Below are 18511 nucleotides of genomic sequence, written 5' to 3'. Positions count from 1 at the left end.
CTTGCATGCTTGTGTCCATGTGAAGCTGTGTGTGCAGTCATTCCATTTAATGATTGTGTTGGTTGGTTGGCGGTTTCCATCTATGGGGAGATGTTGGGTGGGAGCTGGATGTTTCATTCTTACCGGGTTTGTTGCTTGGGGTCTGGATTCTATTCCTTGGGCTGTTTGGGTAGAGGAGAGTTCTGGTTTTGATGCACAAGGATGTGATGGAAGGGGGCTTAGTTTCTGTCTCGGTAGAAGTGTTGGGTAGGGAGGGATTGTTTTTTTTTCAATGGGTTGACTTGAGCAAAAGGGGGTTATTTCTCTAGGTAGTGGGTAGTTTCTACCAATAGTGAGTGTTGGATGGGAGGATGTTAATGCCTGTGGGAGTATTTTGAATGAGGAGGGTTGCTTTCTGTCCCTAGGATTGTTGAATAGAAAAGGGCTGATTTCTAGCTCTGGGGATGGAAGGGGAGAGGCGAGATCCATCTGCATGGGTATGTCGAATCTGAAGGGGTATGTTGAGTGTGTAGAGTGTGCTAACTGTTTCTGGGGCTGTGTTGGACAGGGAGGAGTGACTCTGAGGCATGTAGGAAGAATACGGATGGTTTCCAGCTATGGAGTGCTCTGGATGGGGAGGGATGGTTTCTCCCTGTGGAGTGTTGGGTGGGAAGGGTGTGGTGCTTATGGGGTGCTGGATGGAGAGGGCTGGTATAGATCTATGTGGTGAGGTAGCTGGGTAGGGGTGGTGTACATCAGTGGGGTGTGTTGGATGGTGAGGTGTGATTTCTCTCTATGGTATGTGTTGGGTGGGGAGGGTGGAGTTGATCAATGGGGTAGTGTTCACTTTTCGGCTGTGTTAGGTGGGGAAGCGTCTCCCCCTCTGCTCAGCCCCCGACCGTGTTGTCGCGCCTGCCGCTCGAGCGATGCCTATCCCTGACTGACACCTCGATGACGTAACCCGCTTTTGGTCCACAGAGCGGAATTTGACGGTGTGAGGATGGCTGGCTGCGCTGAACTGGCTCACAGGTTGGTAGAAAAATAACTGGATATACTTTAAAAATGCATGCTGTGAACAGCCTTTGTAGACTTGAAATTTCGTAAAACGGGAACGAACACTTATATTACCTGATAAATGCAAAACGAAGCAAGGCATTCTTTCTTAAAATATTATAATTGATCAGTTTTAGTAATATCCGAACATGCAATGATTTCTTTGCATTCCCCGGGGAGATATTTACAGCAGTGACTACCAAAAAAAACCCTATTCTGTTTTATGGACATTGTTAAACTATGAAGATTTATTAGTTGTAAGTGGCTGCTTGGAGTGAAATAATTAAATCCGGATCCATGGGGGATTGAACAGATATGGAAGAAGAACTGGAAGCTCAGCGTTTGCTTTTGTTGGACTGTTTTAAAGAGGCACTGTAAAGCAAAGCTGGTTTGTAAGATAAAAACAGTCCAAAGGCACATTTTGGGAGCACTGTGTGCGGGGGCATTTAAACACATTAGTTCCATTTGCTTTTGATCCCCGATTGCAGTTGTTAGGGGTTCTTTCTTTCACCCGGTACATTGCGTAAAATCTCAAGCACGCGTTCGTTGAGACACTCCTGAAGCATTTCTTCGGGATTCTTGCCCTGATTGTTTATTTGGCACGTTGTCATGGATTCCTCCAAACCGCTGGCAGTGGCTAGCCATGCGAGTCACGGTGAGGTCGCCCCTCTTTGTCCAGCCCGGAGAAACACACCAGTCTTTGGCCGGCTGGCAGCAACTGAAGCTATTTAGATCATATCCCTCTTGGCCCCTTGTGGCACTTCTCCCAGTGTATTTATTTATTTATATGTTTGTTTTCTTAACAGATTGTCGGAGAAGGAACATAGCCTGCGTTCCGAGTGAGCTTTGTCCGTGGTTTTTAGTGGCTGTGTGCGCCTGGATGGAGGCTATCGAAGGTAGGATTTTTGATGTAAAAAAAAACACAAGAGGCGTGCCCATTTTTTCCCTTGCACTGGGAACGGATTTGATTGACCTGTATTGTCAGCTGAGATTCATTAGAGCAGGTGGTCACGTCCAGAAGCCCCCCAATGTGTTGGGGATGATGAAGGCGAATCACTGTCTTGGTGAAGCGTAGGCAGTGCCAGGGATTGGATCTCGTCAGATGGGAAACTTTGCATGTTCCCTTTCTTGCTGAAGGGTGCAACGGGTGGTGGAGTGTGCTGTGGGGTGCAGCGGGTGATTGGGACTGCCGAGGAGTGCGGAGGGTGGCGGGAGCTGCTGAAAGGTACAGCGGGTACGGGGCTGCTGGGGGTGGGCGGGGAGTGTCGCGGCTGGCAAGGGCTGCTGAAGGATGTGACGGGTGGCGGGGCTGCTGTGGCCCGCATCGGCCACCAGTGACAGATACCTCCGAGAGACGAAGGCTCTGCTCATTGTGTCTTGAATAAAACAATCAAACCGAAGTTGCAGGGTGGCAGCGGAATTCACGCCGGGGAAGTAAGCTTTTGCTCCGATTCGCACGTGATCTGAAATATTGTTTAGTAAAATAGCTTATTTCTGCAAGACTTTAGATCTGTTTAGCTGTGGCTTTGAAGTTTAGATATATAACCCAGCGTTATTTCGCACGGTGTGAACAAATCCTTGGAGTTTGAGAGTAGATACCACCTGGGCTCCGTGACAACGCCGAGAATACCTGCAGGTACCAGCGTGGGCTGGAAACCTGGGCGATGCTGGTAATGTGCTTGGGGGAAAAGTTGGAAGAAAATCAAGAGTGCACAGAAGCATGTTGAAAGGCTCGATCTGATTTGTGCAGAACTGCAAGCGGGCAGCTCGTTGCCTAGCAACCCAGCATTTAACTCTTCCTGGTTTACTTTTTACATGGACGTGAATTTCTCAGATTAGTTTTATCTTTTTATTATCCGAAATGGCAAAAAATCTTTAAAATTAATAATTTGAAGTAATTAATGGTTGACACGTTTAATTTCAATCGGAATGAATCTTGAAACACTCAATATATAAAACTGACAGCAAAAATGATACCAAAGGAGGCGGCGTAGAGCGTGGTCGGGGTACATGTTGCAATTGTTAACTAACGGAAATGGTTTTGTTACCCACATCTTGATGCATATTGTAAACTCAGATCGAAGCTTTGAAATAATTGAATATTCCAAATAAAAGAGTAATATAGATTCTTAGTTAAAATCCATAAATGCAGAGGAGCTGTCATCATCTGCAAAGAGACTGTAGATGCTGGAATCGATGTGAGTCCCAATAAAGAGACATGGATAGAATATCATATGTCTTTCCACTTTAAACATATCATTTGGTTTGTTGCATTTCCATTGTTGACAGTCTTTATTACACATTTCCATCTTCTGTAGTTACATTTCACATTTTTATATGATCCGAGTTGGAATAACCACAGGAAAATCCATTCTTCGTGCACTAGGCATGCCCTCTGGATAATGCAACGGATTCCGGTTAATTGGGCCATTGGTTAATCAGATCACCCGGTTATTTGAATGCCCTTCATAAATGTCCCTTTATTTGGGATAGTATGCCGCTTAATTGGGACAGGAGACAGTTGCCGAACGGTTTCTAACTAGCGTCAGTCGCATGCTCTTGCGTGGCCGTTAGACATTAAACCGTGCTTGGAGTGAACAGTTTTAGAACAGCATAAATTGTAATTTTTGTCACTGATAGTTGGTGAGAAATAAGCAGTAAGACAATTCAGAACGGTTTTGTTCACTGCGTTGCCAAGCATTGAGGCTTCAGACGCTAGAAACGGCTGGGAGTGAAAATGAAACGATTTCCCTACTTCCGCAAGTTGGAAACAATGAAGAATTTGAAGAATTAACAACAATCATCTTGAATGTTACAATGAAAATTAAACTTCAGAGGATATATTTGTCAAAGGGATTGTACAAACGCAGTCCATTATCTACATTAGGTGGCTGCACTGATCTTGTTCAAGTTGCAGTCAATCAAAAGACCAGGGCAGCATACTCTGGATAATTCCTCTGTTGATAACTATAAGGAACTAATACACAGGTTTATAGTACTGTAGCAGCATTGATAATGTTGTAGTCGTTCTGTTTTTTTTCATAATTTGTTACTCAGCTACACGGAAGTTCGTCTTTCTTATACCTTTTTTAACTGTTTCCAAGAAACTTCGGCTAATTGAGGCAGCCGCTTAATAGGGCCAAAATGTACTCGTTCTGATGTGCCCTGGAATCCACTGTGTTTCAGCTTTCTACTAACTTGAACCACTATCATCAGCATTCCAATGTTACATTATAAGAGTCAGCATAAGCATCGATACTATTATCTCTAACATGAAGGTAGGAGCCTTACCGTTTAAATATTCACCGACCTTTCTTTTACCTTTAGTCTCTTCCTCTCTGCAAATATCCCATTATTTTGTGCCTTTTCTTTATTACTCGATCAAGTTTATGAATTTTCTCCTTTCATTCTCCAGCCCAGAGGAGGTTCTCTATCTCTGCTTTACTGGCCCTCCCGTTGAATGCATTAGAATTTAAAATAAAATAATGACTTACTGCCCACCTGCCGACCCTCTTCAAATGACACTGTGCTTCCTTCCTCTCAGATGTCTGTTTTCTGGGTGAGATGTTTTTATATATCATCACAGGTTTGATCTAATATTTCCCATCTTAATGAATTCTGAAATTTTTCTTCCCCTCACCTTCAGCATTTTGAGGAACTTTTACTTTTCTATCTTTACCAACCACTCCCCTTCTCAAAGCATCTTTACAATAAACTGCAGAACTGTAACATCTGCCCTTACCATGAGCCAGTGTCCCAGCCTGTTCTTCCAAATCAAACACTGATGCACTTGCACTGCTAGTTGACTATATTACATTTACTGGTCACTATGCAGCTTCTTCTATGTGAGAGAAACCAAATGCAGATTGGATGATGACTCCATATTTTCCCCCGTATCTTCAGGTGTTCTTTGTTTCAATAGTCCAATACTCATAGTATTCTGTGTAATTGACATTAATTTTAGTTATTTAAACATATAAACACAAGCGATATCGTAGATCCGGAAATCCAGAGTAACACACAGAACACATAAAAGTTGCTGGTGAATGGAGCAGGCCAGGCAGCATCTATTGGAAGAGGTACAGTCAACATTTTGGGCCGAGACCCTTCGTCAGGACTAACTGAAAGATGAGCTAGTAAGAGATTTGAAAGTGGGAGGGGGAGGGGGAGATCCAAAATGTTAGGAGAAGACAGGAGGGGGAGGGATGGAGCCGAGATCTGGACAGGTGATTGGAAAAAGGGATATGAGGATCATGGGACAGGAGGCCCAGGGAGAAAGAAAAGGGGAGGGGGGGAAAAGGCCCAGAGGATGGGCAAGGGGTATAGTGAGAGGGACAGAGGGAGAAAAAGGAGAGAGAGAAAAAGAATGTGTGTATATAAATAAATAACAGATGGGGTACGAGGGGGAGGTAGGGCATTAGCGGAAGTTTGAGAAGTCAATGTTCATGCCATCAGGTTGGAGGCTACCCAGATGGAATATAAGGTATTGTTCCTGAGTGTGGCTTCAACTTTACAGTAGGGGAGGCCGTGGATAGACATATCAGAATAGGAATGGGACGTGGAATTAAAATTTGTTGCCACTGGGAGATCCTGCTTTCTCTGGCGGACAGAGTGTAGGTGTTCAGCGAAACGATCTCCCAGTCTGCGTCGGGTCTCGCCAATATATAGAAGGCCACATCGGGAGCAACGGACGCAGTATATCACCCCAGTTGACTCACAGGTGAAGTGTCGCCTCACCTGGAAGAACTGTCTGGGGCCCTGAATGGTGGTGAGGGAGGAAGTGTAAGGGCATGTGTAGCACTTGTTTCGCTAACAAGGATAAGTACCAGGAGGGAGATCAGTGGGGAGGGATGGGGGGGACGAATGGACAAGGGAGACGCGTAGGGAGCTTTCTCTCCCAGAGATAGAGACAGAGAGATCTAGAAAGGGTAGCTCAGCATGCGTGCAGATAAGCTGTCTTCAGAGATAGAGACAGAAAGATCTAGAAAGGGGAGCTCAGCATGTGTGCAGGCCACTTCCTTCCAACTAAAGGTGTAGCTATGGGCACCGGTATGGGTCCTAGCTATGCCTGCCTTTCTGTTGGCTTTGTGGAACAATCTATGTTCCAAACCTATTCTGGTATCTGTCCCCCACTTCTCCTTCGCTACATCGATGACTGCATTGACGCTGCTTCCTGTACACATGCTGAGCTTGTTGACTTCATTAACCTTGCCTCCAACTTTCACCCTGCCCTCAAGTTTACCTGGTCCATTTCCAACACCTCCCTCCCCATTCTAGATCTTTCTGTCTCTGTCTCTGGAGACAGCTTATCCACTGATGTCTACTATAAGCCTACTGACTCTCTCAGCTATCTGGACTATTCCTCTTCGCACCCTGTCTCTTACAAAAATACCATCCCCTTCTCACAATTCCTCCGTCTCTGCCGCTTCTGCTCTCAGGATGAGGCTTTTCCTTCCAGGACGGGGGAGATGTCCTCCTTTTTTAAAGAAAGGGGCTTCCCTTCCTCCACCATCAACTCTGCTCTCAAGCACATCTCCCCCATTTCACGCACATCTGCTCTCATTCCATCCTCCCACCACCCCACTAGGAATAGGGTTCCCCTTGTTCTCACCTACAACCCCACCAGCCTCTGGGTCCAACATATTATTCTCCTTAACTCCCGCCACCTCCAACGGGATCCCACCACTAAGCACATCTTTCCCTCCCCCCCCTCTGCTTTCCGCAGGGATCGCTCCCTACGCGACTCCCTTATCCATTCGTCCTCCCCACCAATCTCCCTTCTGGCACTTATCCGTGTAAGCAGAACAAGTGCTACACATGCCCTTGCACTTCCTCCCTTACCACCATTCAGGGTCCCAGACAGTTCTTCCAGGTGAGGCGACACTTCACCTGTGTGTCGGCTGGGGTGATATACTGCATCCAGTGCTCCGGATGTGGCCTTCTATATATTGGCGAGACCCGACGCAGACTGGGAGATCGTTTCGCTGAACACCTACGCTCTGTCCGCCAGACAAAGCAGGATCTCCCAGTGGCCAGACATTTTAATTCCACGTCCCATTCCCATTCTGATATGTCTATCCACGGCCTCCTCTACTGTAAAGATGAAGCCACACTCAGGTTGGAGGAAAAACACCTTATATTCCGTCTGGGTAGCCTCCAACCTGATGGCATGAAGATTGACTTCTCAAACTTCCGCTAATGCCCCACCTCTCCCTCATACCCCATCCATTATTTATTTATATACACACACTCTTTTTCTCTCCCTCCTTTTTCTCCCTCTGTCCCTCTGACTATACCCCCTGCCCATCCTCTGGATTTCCCCTCTCCCCCTTTTCTTTCTCCCTGGGCCTCCTGTCCCATGATCCTCTCATATCCCTTTAGCCAATCACCTGTCCAGCTCTTGGCTCCATCCCTCCCCCTCCTGTCTTCTCCTATCATTTCGGATCTCCCCTCCTCCTCTCACTTTCAAATCTCTTACTAGCTCTTCTTTCAGTTAGTCCTGACGAAGGGTCTCGGCCCAAAACATCGACTGTACCTCTTCCTACAGATGCTGCCTGGCCTGCTGCGTTCACCAGCAACTTTTATGTGTGTTGCTTGAAATTCCAGCATCTGCAGATTTCCTCGTGTTTGAGTTTTTAACATACAGAAAATGCTGCAGGAACTCAAGCAGGCCAGGCAATATCTATGGAGAGGAATAAAAAGCCTATGTTTTGGGACAAGGCCTTTCATCAGGAATGGAGGAGAAGAGGGAAGAAGCCTGAAGCTGGCTTGTTGCCACGCCAGCTTGTAACTTCTTCCCCCCGCCCCCCCCCCCCCACAACCTCTTATTCTGGAGTCTGCCTCCTTTCTTTCTAGTTCTGATGAAGGGTTTCAGCCCAAAATGTTGGCTCACTATTCCTCTCCATAAATGCTGCCTGACCTGCTGAGTTTCGCCAGCATTTTGCATGTGTTATTTATGGATATTGAGGAATTGGAGAAACTAACTTTTCTTTCCATTTGGTAGTATTTTTTGCATAAATTATAATAAAATCACATTTATTGTACTTATGGTAATGAGGACTAGGAAGTACCATGTGGTTTCTCACCATGACACTTTTTAAAAGCTTCACATGCAAATAAAACAGCGCACTTTTTTTGATTAATCCCACCCTTCAGTATCAGGATGTGCTGCTTAACCTGCCTGCATACTTTATGTTGATAGTTTGCTTTATGTATTCTGTTTACCAACATGAAAAATTGATGAGTTGCTATTGAAAAGGGCAAAATTTCCTTGCAAAAGACTCGAGTTTGTTTCAAAGTGCCTCCAGTCACTTGGATATCTTTTCCTGTTTTCATTTACATGTACATTATTGGTTCAAGTTTCAGTTTGCATTGTGTAATTCGGTAGTTCTCAACATGTTTGAATGAAACAGCCACTTGTTCAGCTCTCTTTATAAACATTTGATGATGTTGTGCGCTGCTGCTTTTAAAGTGATATAGCTGTTCCAGGAATTCTCAGGACCTAGAATTCTCAGCATTCTATTTTAATTTTTATTCCTTATTAACATATTTTGTGAACTTTCTATTGAATTACCTCTCATATCAAAGTCTCATGGTGCTCAGGTTAAGAACTACTGCTGTAATTTACAGATACTTAAGTCCAGAGTGGCTTGATGCAATTACTGTGGAAAAGAATATCTTGCATTTACTGAACAACTAAATAATAATCTCAGGTTGAATCATTTGGAGACTTGGTCAGTGTATTTAAGATAGTACACTGTGTGTGGTTCATGATAGGTAAAAGTACATATTTATTCTAAACAGTATTTTTTTTCTACTGAACAAGACCCATCACTCACAGATGTTAAATGGTGCATTAGACTTGCTGGAGTACTGACTGTGGGTCACTTCTAAATTCTAGTGACCAGTGTCAACATTTTTCCCCAGGAAGTCTTGCATCAATCTCCTGATTGGCTGCTGTAATTTCCTCTACCAAGCTGTTTACAGGTTGTCCTGGGGACTTTGCTAATCTTCAGCTGAATTTATGGGCGCTATTTGGGAGAATCCCTAAGGAAATTCACATTATTCATATGAGGATTTGGAAGGGTACCCTTTATCAATGCTCTGCAGCTGGCAGTTTGCTGCATGTCCTTTTTTTAGATTTTAATTCTGTTCTCATTCTATTTGCCATGATTTGATCTACTGTGAAGGATCAGAATTCTCCTTGCAAACAAGACTACCACAGTTATGTTTCGAAGAGTTTAGTTATACTCTAATATCCTCAATATCCCCTAAAAAGGAAAACATAAAACCAGGAAAGGCAACACAGATGTGTTTGCAAAATCCCTGCAATCTAGTGAATCCAATACTGGGAAGTTAAGGAAAATAGTCAAGAAGGAGGAGTATTTTGGAAAGTACATGAATCGTGAGAGCATTATCATGAAAGGTGTGTAGGAATGGAGAATTTATGAGTAGAAATTAGAAACCAAAAAAAATTAAGACTGTAGTGAAATTGCTGTAAGTCTCCTGGTTGCAGTAGTGCAGTGGTACTGTGTATAGAATCAGCAATTCAGCAACCATGTGGTAAAGAGAAATTTTCATTGGGAATTTTAACTCATGTGAGTTGGAATAAGTGTGAGCTCAAACCCAAAAGGTAGAGAATTTCTGACGTAGTGTATGTTTGGAATTGTTTTCTACACAATATATGTAGGAACTAAAAAGGAGACATGTCAGAGTTATTAATGCACAATGACCCAGATTTAATGTGCATGAATGTTTATCTAGTAGTGACTCCAAAGTGTGAAACTTTGAGCCACTACACAGATCACAGATGGGGATGGTGACAAGTTTTCATGCATTGGGGAAGAAGCTGTCTGTGGAAAACTGAGTATATCTGTGACAACACTGCAGGTTTCCTATGGGTAGTTTCCAGAAAGTAATTTAACATAATGTGAGAACAGTATATACAGTGCCTTGTAAAAACCCAATCCTTTGTTCACATAAATGAGTATTGCAACCATGGATTTTGGTCAATTTAACTGAGAATTTTTATTCATGAATCTCATGCTCCTTTTTGTTCACAGCAGAGCCCCCCAAAAACTTGTAAAACATGAAAAACTGAAAATTCAAGAACTGGAACGGCAGCCACTAGTTCAAAAATATTCACCCCCCCCCCCCCCCCTTTTCTCAGTACTTAGATGAACCATCTCGTACAGCTATTACAGCCAGTAATCTTTTTGGATAAGTTATTAGATTTACACAATGTGATGGAGCAAGATTTGCACATTCCTCCTTGCAAAATTGCTTAAGTTGTGCCAAGTTAGTTGGGAAGCAGAGGCGAATAGCAATCTTGTGGTCTTGTCAGAGATGTTCGATTAGGTTAAGATCAGGACTCTGACTGGGCCACTCAAGGACATCAAATTTCATCATTTGAAACCACTCCATGGTTGCTCTGACAGTGCGCTTTGGGTGGTCGCCCTTTTAAAAGAAAAAAAGCTTCCTCCACGGTTTAAGCTATTGAGCAGGTTTTTATTCAGTATCTCTCTGTATTTGGCAGTATTCTTCTTCTCAGCAAACCTAACCAGATTTCTAGTTCCCTGCTGCTGAAAGACATCCCTATATCATAAAGCTATCTCCATCGTACTTTACTGTAAGGATGGTGTCCCTTGGCTGATGTGCAGTATTAGATTTACACGACAGGCACCACTTAGTGTTGAGGCCAGAAAATTCCATTTTGGTCTCATCCAACCACACGACCTTCTTCCACACCTTTACAGTATCTGTTAAGTGATGCTTTGCAGGGTCTTTAAGGGCAAGGATTTTTTTAGCCAGGGCCTCTTCCTTGCCACACTTCCATGGATGCCCTTTTTGAGCAAGGCCTCACAGCAGGGGTTCCCAAGCTGGGGTCCACAGATCCCTTGCTTAATGGTAGTAAGACATAAGAGTAGAATTAGGCCACTTGGCCCATCAAGTCTGCTCCGCCATTTCATCATGGCTGATGCACTTTTCCTCTCAGCCTCAATCTCCTGCCTTCTCCCTGTAGCCTTTCATGCCCTGACCAATCAAGAATCTATCAATCTCTGCCTTAAATATATATAAAGACTTGGCCTCTGCAGCTGCCTGCGGCAATGGATTCCACAGATTCACCACTCTCTGGCTAAAGAATTAGTCCATGATATAAAAAAGGTTGGGAACCACTGCCTTAGAGATTGTGGAACCATGAAATTAATCACCAATTGACTTCTGCAGCGCACTCAGAGTGACTGCTGTCATCATAATAGCCTCTCGTACAAATATCGTTCTTTGGTGATTAAGTTTAGAGGGGCAGACTGATCTAGGCCATGTGGCTGTGGTTTCATATTTTTTCCGCTTTTTCACAATGGACTACACTGAGCTCTGAGGTATGTTCAGTGCCCTTGAGAAGATTTTGTACCCTTCCCCAGGTATGGTGCTTTTCTTTTGTCATTGCCGTGACTTGTCTTGAATGCTCTTTTGTTTTCACTTTGGTTTGGTCTGTTGAAAATCTATCACACTGTTGGACCTTCAGAGAGTGGGGATATTTATTTGGGTGATCCTTCAATTCTCCATAGCAATAAGTTGTCTGAGTTGGCAAGGTAATATGCAATAATGAACCTTAGGAAAGTTAGCATAGCAATCACAAATGGGATGAATAATTTTTCAGCCTCATAATTTTTGATCTTAAATTTCAATAAATTGTTGACAGCTTTTGGATTTTTTCTTTTCATTTGACATGATGCACAGTGCTTTCTGGATTAGCCCAAAAAATCCTAATTCAATATATTTTAAATTCAGAAAATCAGACAGTAACATCTAAAAATAGTTGTGAGGGCTGAATCCTTTTTAAGGCACTGTACCCTTAAGGGGTAATATCTTTACTTGTCAAAAGACATAACTTTTGATTTGTAGAGGTATGTGACACTTAAGGTCAAAAGCAAAGTTTAAACAAAATGCAAAAAAAAAAATTGCAGATCCTGATACTTGGGAGATAGAAAGAACACCCAGGTAGGAAGATCTACAAAATGGAATATTCAAGTGATATTGACATCACTAAACAATTCATAAAATCAAACTCAATGTTTATGATTATATAATAATATTATTATATGATAATCTATCATGGTAGCATAGTGGTTAGCATAACGTTTTATAGCACTAGGAACAAGGTATCAGTTCCTGCAGCTGTCTGTAAGGAGTATGTACGTTTTCCTTTGACCGTCTGGATTTTCTTTAGATGGTCTGCTTTCCTTCCACATTTCAAATATGTTCACCTGAGGATTAGTACATTGTTGGCATGCTATGTTGGCACTGGAAGCATGGCAGCAATTGAGGGCTGCTCCAGCACATCCTCGGACTGTATTTGTCATTGATGAATGCATTGAATTTCACTATATGTTTCAATGCTTCAATGTACATGTGACAAGTAAAGCCAATTTTTATTAAGAGTAAAAGAGCTTGGGAGCAATATGGATTAATAAAGACAGGTAATGTTGATATTGTGAATTAAAATAAGGGGCTGTAGTTACGTTGAATGATCACTTTCTAACAGTTTACCTCAGGGAAAGAAGGAATTAAATAATAAATCAGGAGCAGGATTCACAACAATTAACAATGTTTTTCTAAAAAAAGAGTATTAAAAACTGGCAGATCCTTAGGGCCAAGTCTTTATGTCACTGGATTTTGATGACCCTGGATGTACAGTATCTGGAAGTTTTGTCATCCCTTGGTTTGGAGGGATTTCTATTAGATGGGAACATTGGATACAACACACTGTTATTTCAGAAAATAGAAGGAAACAAGGGAGTGAAAGATCGGTTAGGTGAGCATCTGTTGCCAGGAAATAAAAAGAGTCTATAATAGCATCTGTAATTAAGAGCAGAGTAACAAACACAATGCACATTCTCAGTTAATCGGGGTAAGAACCAATAGGGATTTCTATAGGACTGTTATAGATGTTTATAAGGACTTAAAAGGGTACTTAGTGATAATTCTTCGAAGATTCTGTTAACTAAAGCTGAAGCTCAAGGAGTTAAACAACAACAGTGATCCATCTAAGAAATTTATTGATCAATCACTGAAATGGGCTGAATGCCAGAAGACAGAAACCAGGGATAATTGACAGGTATACAAATTACCAGGAAAAAAGTCTGCTGTAAATATGAATACCTGGAAAAATAAAATATCCTGCAAACATTTGCAGGTCAAGCACCACCTGGAAAGAGAAACAGATTTGCTAGCATTCTCCTGTCTAATGTGATGTTCTCAGTGGTCGCAGGGTGGTCTCCTTCGGACTGGAGAAACCAAATACAGATATAGTGAGTGCACTGTGGGGCACAGGCATTCAGTCCACAATGATAAGCTTCCTGTTGCTCACCATAGTAATTCTCCATTGCACTCCCACACTGACCCATCTGACTGTGTCCTCCTTACAGTGTAAAAGCATGGTACAATGCATGCTCGAGGAAAAGCACCCCATCTTCTGCCAAGGTACATTGCAACCTTTTACACTTAATGTTGAATTCTACATCCTCTACTAATTTGCTTTCTCTCTGTGTAAGAGAACTAGCCAGTTCTGCTCTAAACCATCCATCTGTGATAATCGGCTCAGATTTTCCCAAGTCATTAGCACACTAGGCATGTCTTTCAGTCCTGCATTTTATATTTTATGCTCTTTTATTCCTCTAGCTGTAACTATTAACTTATTGATGAATACATCTCTATGGCAACTCTAGCCTCACCCTTTCACAGGTATTCTCTTTGTTCCATCTCTTCCCCAGTCTTCTTTGAAAATTATAATTATTCTTTTATTCACTTTCCCATGGGGGATCTTTGACATGGATTGCTAACTCTATTTCCCTTTCCACAGATGCTGCTTGACTTGCTGTGTGTTTCCAGCATTTTCTGTTTTGAAGTCAAATTGGCAGGATGCATTTGGTGATGTTGGCACCACAACTGCTTTTTCAAGATAATAAGTGATTAGGTCAGATAAATCCAGATTTGATGATAATGTAATTCTGAGTAGTATTGTAATCATTATGTCAAAGTATGAATTGATCAAGTCTTAGTGATTTAGAAGATTAAGGGTTGAATTAGCAGATGTCTTTGAGCTATTTAAGAAGAGTAATGGTCTGGGAACTATTGCTGCTGCAAACACACTCCAGTGCATGGAAGAGTCTAAATGTAAAAGGAAGACCGTTCAGGAGTGAAGCATTGTAGATCTACCTGCACAAGGAGTTGGAGGTGTGGAGCCCTCTTCTGCAAACAGTAATACATTTAGATAAACCCCATGTAAATTGCAGAATGACTGTCAAAATATTGCAGCTGAGTTAAGGAAAAGCCATGTTAAATCCCCATGAATTGGAGTAAATTGCAGAATAAGTAGAGACAGAGACCAGAGATTTCAGGAATGGCCAGAGATGCCTGTAGTGGATAGGAGGAGGGCAGGGACCCAGGAGTTATGCAGGCAAAAGCCGAAGATGAGGAGTATTGCTGACCTTCTGAGGTGCTTGTGGTCAGGAGCAGACAGTCCATTCCATGTTAGCGGAGGCCAGATATGGTGGGATCCATAATTACATCTCAATTACACTTCAGCAAGAGCACTGGTGTTAGGTTAATTATCAATTAGACATCTGAACTTGACAAGATTTTAATAACCAAGGTTGTTGAACACTGTGGGGAAAGGCTGAGGATGTGCAATTAGATCAAATCAGCCGTCCTCTCAAGCAAATGCCACAACATCCTCCAGGGGATGTTAAACACTCCATTTCTGTCCAAATGTTCATACAAATGCCAGGATTAGTGTAATATTAAGCATATTGTAATATTGTGGCTTTCAAACTACTTCTGTGTTGGGCATCACTCATTAAAGTCTTAGAAATTTGCCGAAGCGCAAGTGAAGTATTGTGCAGCTGGAATTTGAATAACCTCAGGGCACAGCAACTTGAGGAATGCTTGTTGATGTTTTTGTGCCATTCAGGTTGGATAGAGATTTTGTTTATCCCAGCACTTTCTTTTTAGAAACATAGAAACATAGAAAACCTACAGCACAATACAGACCTTCGTCCCAGAAAGCTGTGCCAAACATGTTCTTACCTCGGAAATTACGCAGGGATACCCATAGCCCTCTAATTATCTGAGCTCCATGTATTTGTCCAGGAGTCTCTAAAAAGACCCTAGCGTACCCGCCTCCACTATCATCGGCAGGCCATTCCATGCACTCACCACTCTCTGTGTAAAAAAACTTACCCCTGACATCTCCTCTGTGCCTGCTTCCAAGCAGCTGAAAAATGTGCCCTCTCGTGCTAGCCATTTCAGCCCTGGGAAAAAGCCTCTGACTATCCATACGATCAATGACTCTCATCATCTTATACACCTATTTTTGCAGTTTAAAATTTGACCCATCTGATGTCAACCGTGGTACTACTTGCAAAATTTACCTGCAGTGGGAATTCAGTCATTCTGCTCTGAAAAATGAGAGTCCTTGAACAGCCAGGTTTTATTAACCCCATTTCCCCTGAAGCTGTGCTATTTAAAGCACCAGTTCGCAATCTGCATCCTTCCTCTTACTGATCTGTGGTCTCTTGACACCTCAATACCATCTCACATCTGTCTGGGATACCTTGTTTGTGGAAGTCATTCTCAGCTTCCTAACCTCGAGAGCATTCCAGGCTGCTCTTGCTAGTCTTTATCATATTTCATAATTTGTTGCTCACATTTACATTATTATGATTATGATTATGAGGACACACAGTCCCCTTTTATTGTCATTTAGTAATGCATGCATTAAGAAATGATAAGAATGTTTTTCCAGAATGATATCACGAAAACACATGACAAACCGACTTAAAAATGACCAAAAACCACTTAATTATAACATATAGTTACAACAGTGCAGAGCAATACCATAATTTGATAAGAACAGACCATGGCACAGTAAAAATCTCAGAGTCTCTCGAAAATCCCATCATCTCACGCGGACGGTAAACCTCCAGCACCGCCAACTTGCCGATGCAGCATCCCGGAAGCATCCGACCACAGTCCGACTCCGAGTCCGTCCGAAAAACTCCGAACCTCCGACCAGCTCTTCGACACCAAGCACCGAGCACCATCTCTGCCGAGCGTTTCGACCCCAGCCCCGGCAACAGGTGATACGCAAAGCCGAGGATTTGGGGCCTTTGTCTCTGAAGATTCTTGATCGCACAGTAGTAGTGGCAGCAAAGCAGGCATTTCAGAAGTTTCTCCAGATGTTCCTCTGCGCTTCACGGCTGTCCCCATCAAATCCGGATTGTGCATGGCACCCCTAGTTACAGATATCCGTTTCATTCGGAACGGCCGCGCGTGCTGCATTGTATTAGGGAACTGACCTCAGCTCCATAGCCAAGAAGAGAAGAAAGAAGTCCTGATGAAGGGTCTCTGTCACGGTCCCGACCGTTAATTCCCCATTTTTTTCTAATTCCCTTTGACTGTGTCATGGTCCCAACCATTTATTCCCCATTTTCTCCTAATCCCCTTTGATGGCGGCAAACCTGGTTCTCATCAAGACCTGCAGTATAGAAACCCCGGTTTTGCATCCACTCGTTGCCAGGTTGTTGTTTTAGCCAGTGTAGTGATTAACGTTCCCGGCCACTTAGGATTGTGAAGTCTAAGTTTTACTTCAGTACCGAGGTTTACCTGTGTAATTCTGTCTCTCCATGTCAAGAAAAGTATTGTCTACTGTTTGCCTTTCTACACTCCCTGTCAAACTAAATTCTGCCTGCCTCCTGCTTTCCTGTTCACCCTCCTGTTAGCCATTCAACTCCAGCCACTCTCACACCCTCATCTGCATCCTAACTCAATCTCCGTGCCAGTGTCCTGCATTTGGGTTCGCCCCATTCCTTACAATAGTCTTGGCCCAAACAGTCGACTGTTTATTCATTTCCATAAATGCCGCCTGATCTTCTGAGTTCCTCCAGCATTTTGTGTATGTTGCTGTGGATTTCCAGCATCTGCAAAATCTCTTGTGTTTAAGAGAAGAAGAAAATCTTTTTGTTCTCTTTTATTTTCCCCTTCAGGAGCAGGCAGAGTGGGTCCATGCATTTTGCTATATTGCAAGCTGCCAAAAGCAATCATTCACAGATCTTCTTGGCATTCTCATATAGGTACACCTGATTATAGCCCAGGATGGTCTCTGTAATCTCCTGGCATAAAACCATGCCTGCTGCAGGGTCTATTCTTTATCAGCTTATGCAGTTTTCATTGACGTTGTTAGCACTTTCCCAGTCCCATCTCATTATTTCAGTATTCAATGTTAGGGTAGCAGAAGTCCTTTTTAGCTGAAAGTTTGTTCCTTGTATTTTCTGGACATATTTCTTTAAGATCAGGCTGCAGACCTGCTGGGTTAAATGCCAGAAACTGCAAGAACTTGCAGCTCAACAACAGAGAATGCTACTTTGAACTGCTAGTTTCAAAGAGGCATTACACAGGGAGGCCTGACAGCACCGTTTTGAGAACATCCTCATTAAATTCTCAATCCTTCTGCATCTTTCACAAGCAATTGGGCTGTTAGCATATATATTTTAATAGGTAACTATGCTAAGGGGAGATGCAAAGATTCTCCAAAGAATCATAGAACAGTAACTGAAGAAGAAACCATAGAAACCATAGAAACTACAGCACAGAAACAGGCCCTTTGGCCCTTCTTGGCTGTGTCGAACCATTTTCTGCCTAGTCCCACTGACCCATATCCCTCCATACACCTCCCATCCATGTATCTGTCCAATTTATTCTTAAATGTTAAAAAAGAACCCACATTTACCACCTCGTCTGGCAGCTCATTCCATACTCCCGCCACTCTCTGTGTGAAGAAGCCCCCCCTAATGTTCCCTTTAAACTTTTCCCCCCTCACCCTTAACCCATGTCCTCTGGTTTTTTTCTCCCCTTGCCTCAGTGGAAAAAGCCTGCTTGCATTCACTCTATCCATACCCATCATAATTTTATATAACTCTATCAAATCTCCCCTCATTCTTCTATGCTCCAGGGAATAAAGTCCTAACCTATTCAACCTTTCTCTGTAACTGAATTTCTCAAGTCCCGGCAACGTCCTTGTAAACCTTCTCTGCACTCTTTCAACCTTATTTATATCCTTCCTGTAATTTGGTGACCAAAACTGAACACAATACTCCAGATTCGGCCTCACCAATGCCTTATACAACCTCATCATAACATTCCAGCTCTTATACTCAATACTTTGATTTATAAAGGCCAATGTACCAAAAGCTCTCTTTACGACCCTATCTACCTGTGACGCCACTTTTAGGGAATTTTGTATCTGTATTCCCAGATCCCTCTGTTCCACTGCACTCCTCAGTGCCCTACCATTAACCCTGTATGTTCTACGTTGGTTTGTCCTTCCAAAGTGCAATACCTCACACTTGTCAGTATTAAACTCCATCTGCCATTTTTCAGCCCATTTTTCCAGCTGGTCCAAGTCCCTCTGCAGGCTCTG

General features: G+C 42.9%; 1 protein-coding gene across 6 annotated transcripts in view; it reads left to right on the top strand.

Moving 5' to 3' along the window:
- The first annotated feature begins 963 nt into the window (after window positions 1–963).
- The window catches only part of chl1b (cell adhesion molecule L1-like b), a 986835-nt gene continuing 969287 nt past the window's right edge, over window positions 964–18511 (top strand). For 2 of the 6 annotated variants that reach the window (XM_072280603.1, XM_072280607.1), the window contains exon 1: window positions 1726–1928. The gene's annotated coding sequence lies outside the window, so the exon portion shown is untranslated. Of the gene's footprint in view, window positions 1009–1724; window positions 1929–2424; window positions 2467–18511 lie in introns of those variants that run through there. The other 4 variants (XM_072280601.1, XM_072280605.1, XM_072280606.1 and 1 more) reach the window with 4 other exon arrangements.

This window comes from Mobula birostris, chromosome 16 (assembly GCF_030028105.1).
Source record: "Mobula birostris isolate sMobBir1 chromosome 16, sMobBir1.hap1, whole genome shotgun sequence".
Taxonomy (NCBI): domain Eukaryota; kingdom Metazoa; phylum Chordata; class Chondrichthyes; order Myliobatiformes; family Myliobatidae; genus Mobula; species Mobula birostris.
This window is presented reverse-complemented; position numbering and strand designations above follow the sequence as displayed.